We start from the raw sequence: 6,223 nt of genomic DNA, 5'->3' as shown, positions 1-6,223 counted from the left end.
CAGAATGATGGATGTTGCCTGGTGAAATTTCCCAACAGGTGTCTCCAAGGGGATTGCATTGATCCCCTTAGTCTCTTTAGGGTGTACAAAGTATCTGGTGTACTTGCCTGTATTTGTGAACAGACTCATCGGCTTATCCCAGTGTACTGGATGTAACATTGTCATTTTCTATCGTGTCGTGATATGAAACACCAGAAAAGTACTGCTGAGACAACAGAGGAATTGTGATTACTGTCTCCTCCTTCAACCTGTTCCTCATTACCCAACCCCTCAACTCTCTTCTTTACACTTCCCTTCTGAAAGAACCAAGGCTAAATTATAATCTTGCTGAAGGCAAGATTTATAATTTATTATGAACTTTATTATATCTCTTAAAATTTTAGACTATGGCTTAGTCCGGGATACATTCTCTTTTCTCACATATTCTAAAAGCTAATTTTCCTTGTCCAAATGTGAGAAATTTATAAAATAAGATACAGTATTGCTAATATTCATTTCATGTATTTGATGAACTGCTTCTGAGGTGGGAACCTGCATATTTCACAATTGCTCCAGGTAATTCTGATGCAAACGACTCAGCTTCAAAAAGCACTGCTCTAATCCTTGGGTTAGATATAGCCAACCACCTCTTCTATTGACCTAATGTTTACTTACTTATTATGTTATTCTATTGTTATTTTTCCACTCCAGGCGCCCAAAATAATGCTATGAAAAGAACAACATTTACTCAGTTCTTCCATTTGATAAATGGTTCAGTAAAGATGATATATTGGCCTCAAAAGCTTTCAAACAGAGTGAGGAATGAGGAATAAATACATTGTACACACAGTCTTGGAACCACAGCCTTGAGTTAATAGACATAGTCATTCCATTCAGTGACACAGTACAAAACTAGTAATTTAAACAAAACTAATTTGTTTAGCTTGAGGAAATTACGTGAGTTCTGAAAAGAGTTATTGATTTCAATATTGTATTTTAAAAGCAGTGTATGTCATCAAAATTTCTAATGATTATTACACATTATTGTCGTAATCCAACAAACTGATTAAAATCAGCATATTCACATATAATTTTATAACATGCAAAAAAACTGGAAGGCTAAGAAAAAGAAAAGCTACAATCCTAAATATTAATGGAGTAGGTATTCTAAGTAAAGGAACAACTTAGAGTATATTTCACAACTGAGCAATGACAGAGAAGTACATTGAGAAGAAAAACAGGTTTGAAGTCAGCTATTGATTACAAAAAATTAAGAACAAATTCATGATAAATCATGTGTGCTGCCCTAAATTTTAGATGATTTAATTGCTTTTGTATTGTTTATGACAGCAGATAAAACATATCTAAAAATTCATACTTATAAGACATTTAATTTTAATTATTTGCTCTGCTATGGGAATATTAGGACTGAAAAGCATTCTGATTTTTCCCACTCATCTCAAATGAGCACTGATAAGACAACAAGAAGTTAATTTCCTTTGTCTTATAGACTGCACATTATGTTTTGAAATTAAATGCTTGAAAAAATGTCATATCTTGTTACATAATTTATTTTCTGAAATAATGGATACTTCAGCCCCAAAACTACTAGGAAAATGTGTGGTAAATAGAATATTTTAACTGAAAAATTCAAAGTAGACTTTGGCTAGCCCTCAGACAAACTTAGTTTATTAAGAGGGTTTAGGGTTCACACTTGGAATATCTTAGTCTGTTTACACCTGTAGAGTTTGTCTTTTTATAGACACTTCATTTCCAAGAAGAAGCTGCATAATTCTCCGGGTTTTGGGGTAGAAGGAGAGATCTGCTTGAAAAAATTACATTCTACTTATGACCGGAAACTTTAGAGTATAATGTGGCACCTAAGTTATTTCTTCCCAAAATAGGACGTGTGTATATGTCTGTATGTGTACATCCACTTGTGTGAGTTCTACAAAAAGTAAAATAGAAAATGAAGTACATATAATTTACATGTACACAGACTTATAAGGTAACAATTATTTTTTCATTTGGTGTATTTGTGTATATTAGGGCATTTGATCTTCATATGATCTGTTTGAAGTAAGTTTTATTATTCAAAATCTTTCTCACCTTTGAGTTCCTCTCTTTTTCTTAAAAAAAATAAAAAGCAAACAAAACACCCTGAAAAGCAAAAAATGAAAAATGGCCTCACACTTACCCTCCAAACAGCTTCTCCCACTAGCTGCTACTTTATCATCTCTAAAGTTCAATCAACTTCTTGTGACATGCAAAGCAAAAGCCAATCTGTTACTGTATCAGTTTTTGCTGTGTAACAAATCGCTTCAAATTTTAGTAGCTTTAAACAGTATTTATTAGGACACAATTGTATCGGTCACCAATTTAGGCCAGGTTTGGCTGGGCTTCACCAAGGCTCACTCCTGGGGCTGTAGTCAAGTGGCAGGTCAGCTAGACATTGGTTATTTAAAAATGGCTTTGCTTACATCACATGCATATCTGGCAGTGGGTTCTGGCTAGTAGTTATTAATAGCTTGTCAGATCAACTGGAGATCAACTGAAATAATGGGCTTAACACGTCTACAACAAGCTAGCCTACTCTTAGCTTCCTGGTGATGGTCTCAAGGTATCCAGCATCAGCAACAGAAGTGAAACCTCAATGCCCAAGTTCTTTCCAAACTGCTGCTTGTCTGGTTGCTAACAGCCAAATTCAGAGGCAAGATAAGATATTACTCAAAAGCACAGATAGAAGATGCATGAATCATTAGGGGCCAATACTATAACAATCTACCACAATCACCCTGTGTATATCCTCAGAATGTTCTTGAATCACTCCTTTTCTAGCTTCACTGTGATAGCCTAGTCCAAGCCTTCGTTTTATCACTTGGTCTTCCTAAATTTCCTCCTCCACAATCCACTTACTTTTTATGATATTTTTCTTCCTAAAACCCCTCAGTGATTTGTTATTGTTGGTTATAATAAAGCTGTATATGTTTCTTAGCTTGATCAAGCCCTCTCAAGATCTGACCTTAACTCATGATCATTCATGTCTCATGATGATCCTTTTCTCTAACTGGACCCAAATACTAATTCCACCAACCAGCTGTACTCTTTCTTGCCTCTGGGCCTCTGTACATTCTATTCTCTCTGTTTGGAATGTGTTTTCCCCATAGTTCCACCTGTGAATGCAAACAAATCCTTCAAGGCCGATTAAATGTTACCTTCTCTGTGAAGCTTTCTGTCTGCCCTTCGTGAACCCTTGCTTCTGTGTTCCAAGGACACTTTGTACATATCACCATGTTGTATTTAACATGCTGTATTCGAATATATCAGCCTCCTCTATTAGACTGAGCATTGAAAATGAAGTAAAATGTCTTATTTATATTTGAATCACTAGGTCATAATAAATCATTTTTGGTTGATGAAAGGATGAAGGGTGCCATCAATTTCCATTCACTTTTGTAACAAATATTCAATAGGTATCCACTATGTGCCAGCTGCTGTTTAACGTACACATTTAGTATTTAATTTGACTTGCAACTTATATTTTGGCCATTTACTATGTGTACTTATTACAACAGTATGTAAGGAGCAGTTCTTAAATACACATAGAGCAGTAAATTATTTACTTTTGTACACTGACTAATATAATCTATTTTCTTTCTTCACTATTGCAAACAAACAAGTAGTTTTACATTAATCTTAAAAAGAGCATTAGACTGTCTTTTATCGGAAATGAAAGGAAATGTAATTTGTTTATATGTGAAGAACAAAGGTTATTGAAGACACTGGATGGTAAGGTTTAAGAAAATAACTCAATAAAACACAGAGTAATTTAACTAAAGAAGTGAATATTGAGATATTTTAAATGTACTTTGTCTACATTTTAACAGTAACATTATAATAAACATATTTCTCAAGATTTAACGTATTTTATGCTTATATTTGCATCCCTAGAATTGTATAAATATTTTCTATTTACAAACAACCATAGGTTAACTTTTATGAACAATTAAAAAAGACTCAGCTTTTAAAATTTTATTTTGAAATAACTTTTTAAAAAAGAGAGTAATGTAATAAGCGCCTTTATACTCTCTATCCTGACATTTTTATTTTTCAAAATCACATATCAAATAAGAAATGAACCTATCTGAATCTGTTGCTCATTAAGGTTTATTGTATGAAGAGGTACAAGGGAAGAAGAATATCTCATCACAGCCCTAAGGAAGATGTAAGGAAATGTTTACATACCTAAACAGGTCTCAGCAGCACACATTCTCATTAAAGGTACTTCTGGTCTGGTCCAGGGTTGAATTTCCAGCTCTGGGCCCCAATTCAAGCTGAAGTTCCTGTCTTGGGCTTAAAAGACATGTCTATCTTTGAATGATGGTGATAGAAGAGATAGTTGTCCATGAAATTGCCTGACAATTGTGTTTGTCAGTGATGACAGTAAGTTAAAACAACCAATTACATAGAAAGTGCTTTTTATTTTTCTTGATACTTCCTAAAGATTGCAATCTAGGAAATAACTTTTTCTTTCCATGCACGACCTCCCCATTTGTCACCAGGCAATACTGATTCTTCCTTTCAATAACAGTACCTGTCACTCTCCGCATTTCCAACCACATAACTCCCTTTCTGATCCTGATCCCTGATAAACTGGAATTCCTCTCCTGGGTTTCCCCCAAATTATTTTATATTTTACATTGGTAGGCAATTATGGATAAAGAATGGTTTTGCCCACATGGAAACTGGACCCATTGACTTGGTCTCTTAAATCATATCCAACTGAATATATTTTATCTTTCTCTCTTTTTAAATTGATTCCCTCAATCCTCTCAGCCATTTATTGATTCTTCCTTTTCTTCATCTCTCCTCTTCATTTTACATTTCCTGTTACATCTCTATCATCCTATATGCAATAAGGAAAAATATACGGCACAACCAAGATTGAAGGAAGAAGAAATCAGACTTGAAGAAGGAATGGAGGCCTAATCTGTTAATGTTTATAGAACAACAGTAAAACTGATAGCTTACATTTTAAGAACATGCCTAGGAAATTTTTCCAAATTTTATTAACTTCTTTCACAGCAAAGTCTTGGACTAAGTAGTAATTCTTACCTGGTAAGAGTATAGCAGATTCTTAATTTTTAAAAATAATGTGGCCAGGTGCAGTGACTCATGCCTGTAATCCCAGCTCTTTGGGAGGCTGAGGTAGGTGGATCACTTGAGGTCAGGAGGTCAAGACCAGCCTGCTAACATGGTGAAACCTCGTCACTACTAAAAATACAAAAGTTAGTCAGGTGTGGTTGTGTGTGCCTGTAGTCTCAGCTACTCAGGAGGCTGAAGCAGGAGAATTCTTGAACCCAGGAAGCAGAGGTTGCAGTGAGCTGAGATCTTGCCACTGCCCTCCTGCCTGGGCAACAGAATGAGACTTTGTTGCCAAAATAAATAAACAAACAAATAAATAAATAAATCTGACCTTTCTTACTAAAAAACTTTTACTTTGTTGAAATAAAATTCACATAGAAGTCATCATTTTAACCATCTTGAAGTGTACAGTTCAGTGGCTTCTAGTATAGTTACAATATTGTACAGCCATCATCACTATCCAGAACATTTTTGTCATCCAACAAAGAAACCCCATATGCATTAGGGAGTCACACCTCATTTTCCCTACTTCTAGCCCCTGGGAAACCCATTAATCAATTTTCCATCTTTATGGATTTGCTTATTCTGGACATTACATGTAAATGGATCATACAATACAGGGCCTTTTATAACTGGCTTATTTCACTTGACATGATGTTTTCAAGTTCATATGTATTGTAGTATGTATCACTGGTTCACTGTTTTGTTTCATTTATTTATTTACTTTTGAGACAGGGTCTCACTTTGTCACCCAGGCTGGAGTGCAGTGGCTGCAATCTTGGCTTAGCCACCTGAGTAGCTGGGATTACAGGCGTGTGCCACCATGCCCAGCTAATTTTTGTACTTTTCAGTACAGATGGGGTTTCAACATGTTTCCCAGGCTGGTATCGAACTCCTCAGCTCAAGCAATCCACCAGCATAGGCTTCACTGTTTTTTAATGACCGTATAATATTCCCTTGTATGGATATACCACACTGTGTTTATGTATAGACCATCTAGTGAACATTTGGGTTGTGTTGACTCTTTTATTTTTATGCATAATGTTGCTATAAACATTTTTTTTTTTTTTTTTTTTTTTTTTTTTTTTTTTTTTTTTTT

The sequence above is a fragment of the Cebus imitator genome, unplaced genomic scaffold (assembly GCF_001604975.1).
Source record: "Cebus imitator isolate Cc_AM_T3 unplaced genomic scaffold, Cebus_imitator-1.0 Scaffold11, whole genome shotgun sequence".
Taxonomy (NCBI): domain Eukaryota; kingdom Metazoa; phylum Chordata; class Mammalia; order Primates; family Cebidae; genus Cebus; species Cebus imitator.
The sequence above is the reverse complement of the archived record's forward strand: the minus strand, read 5'-3'. Positions refer to the sequence as shown.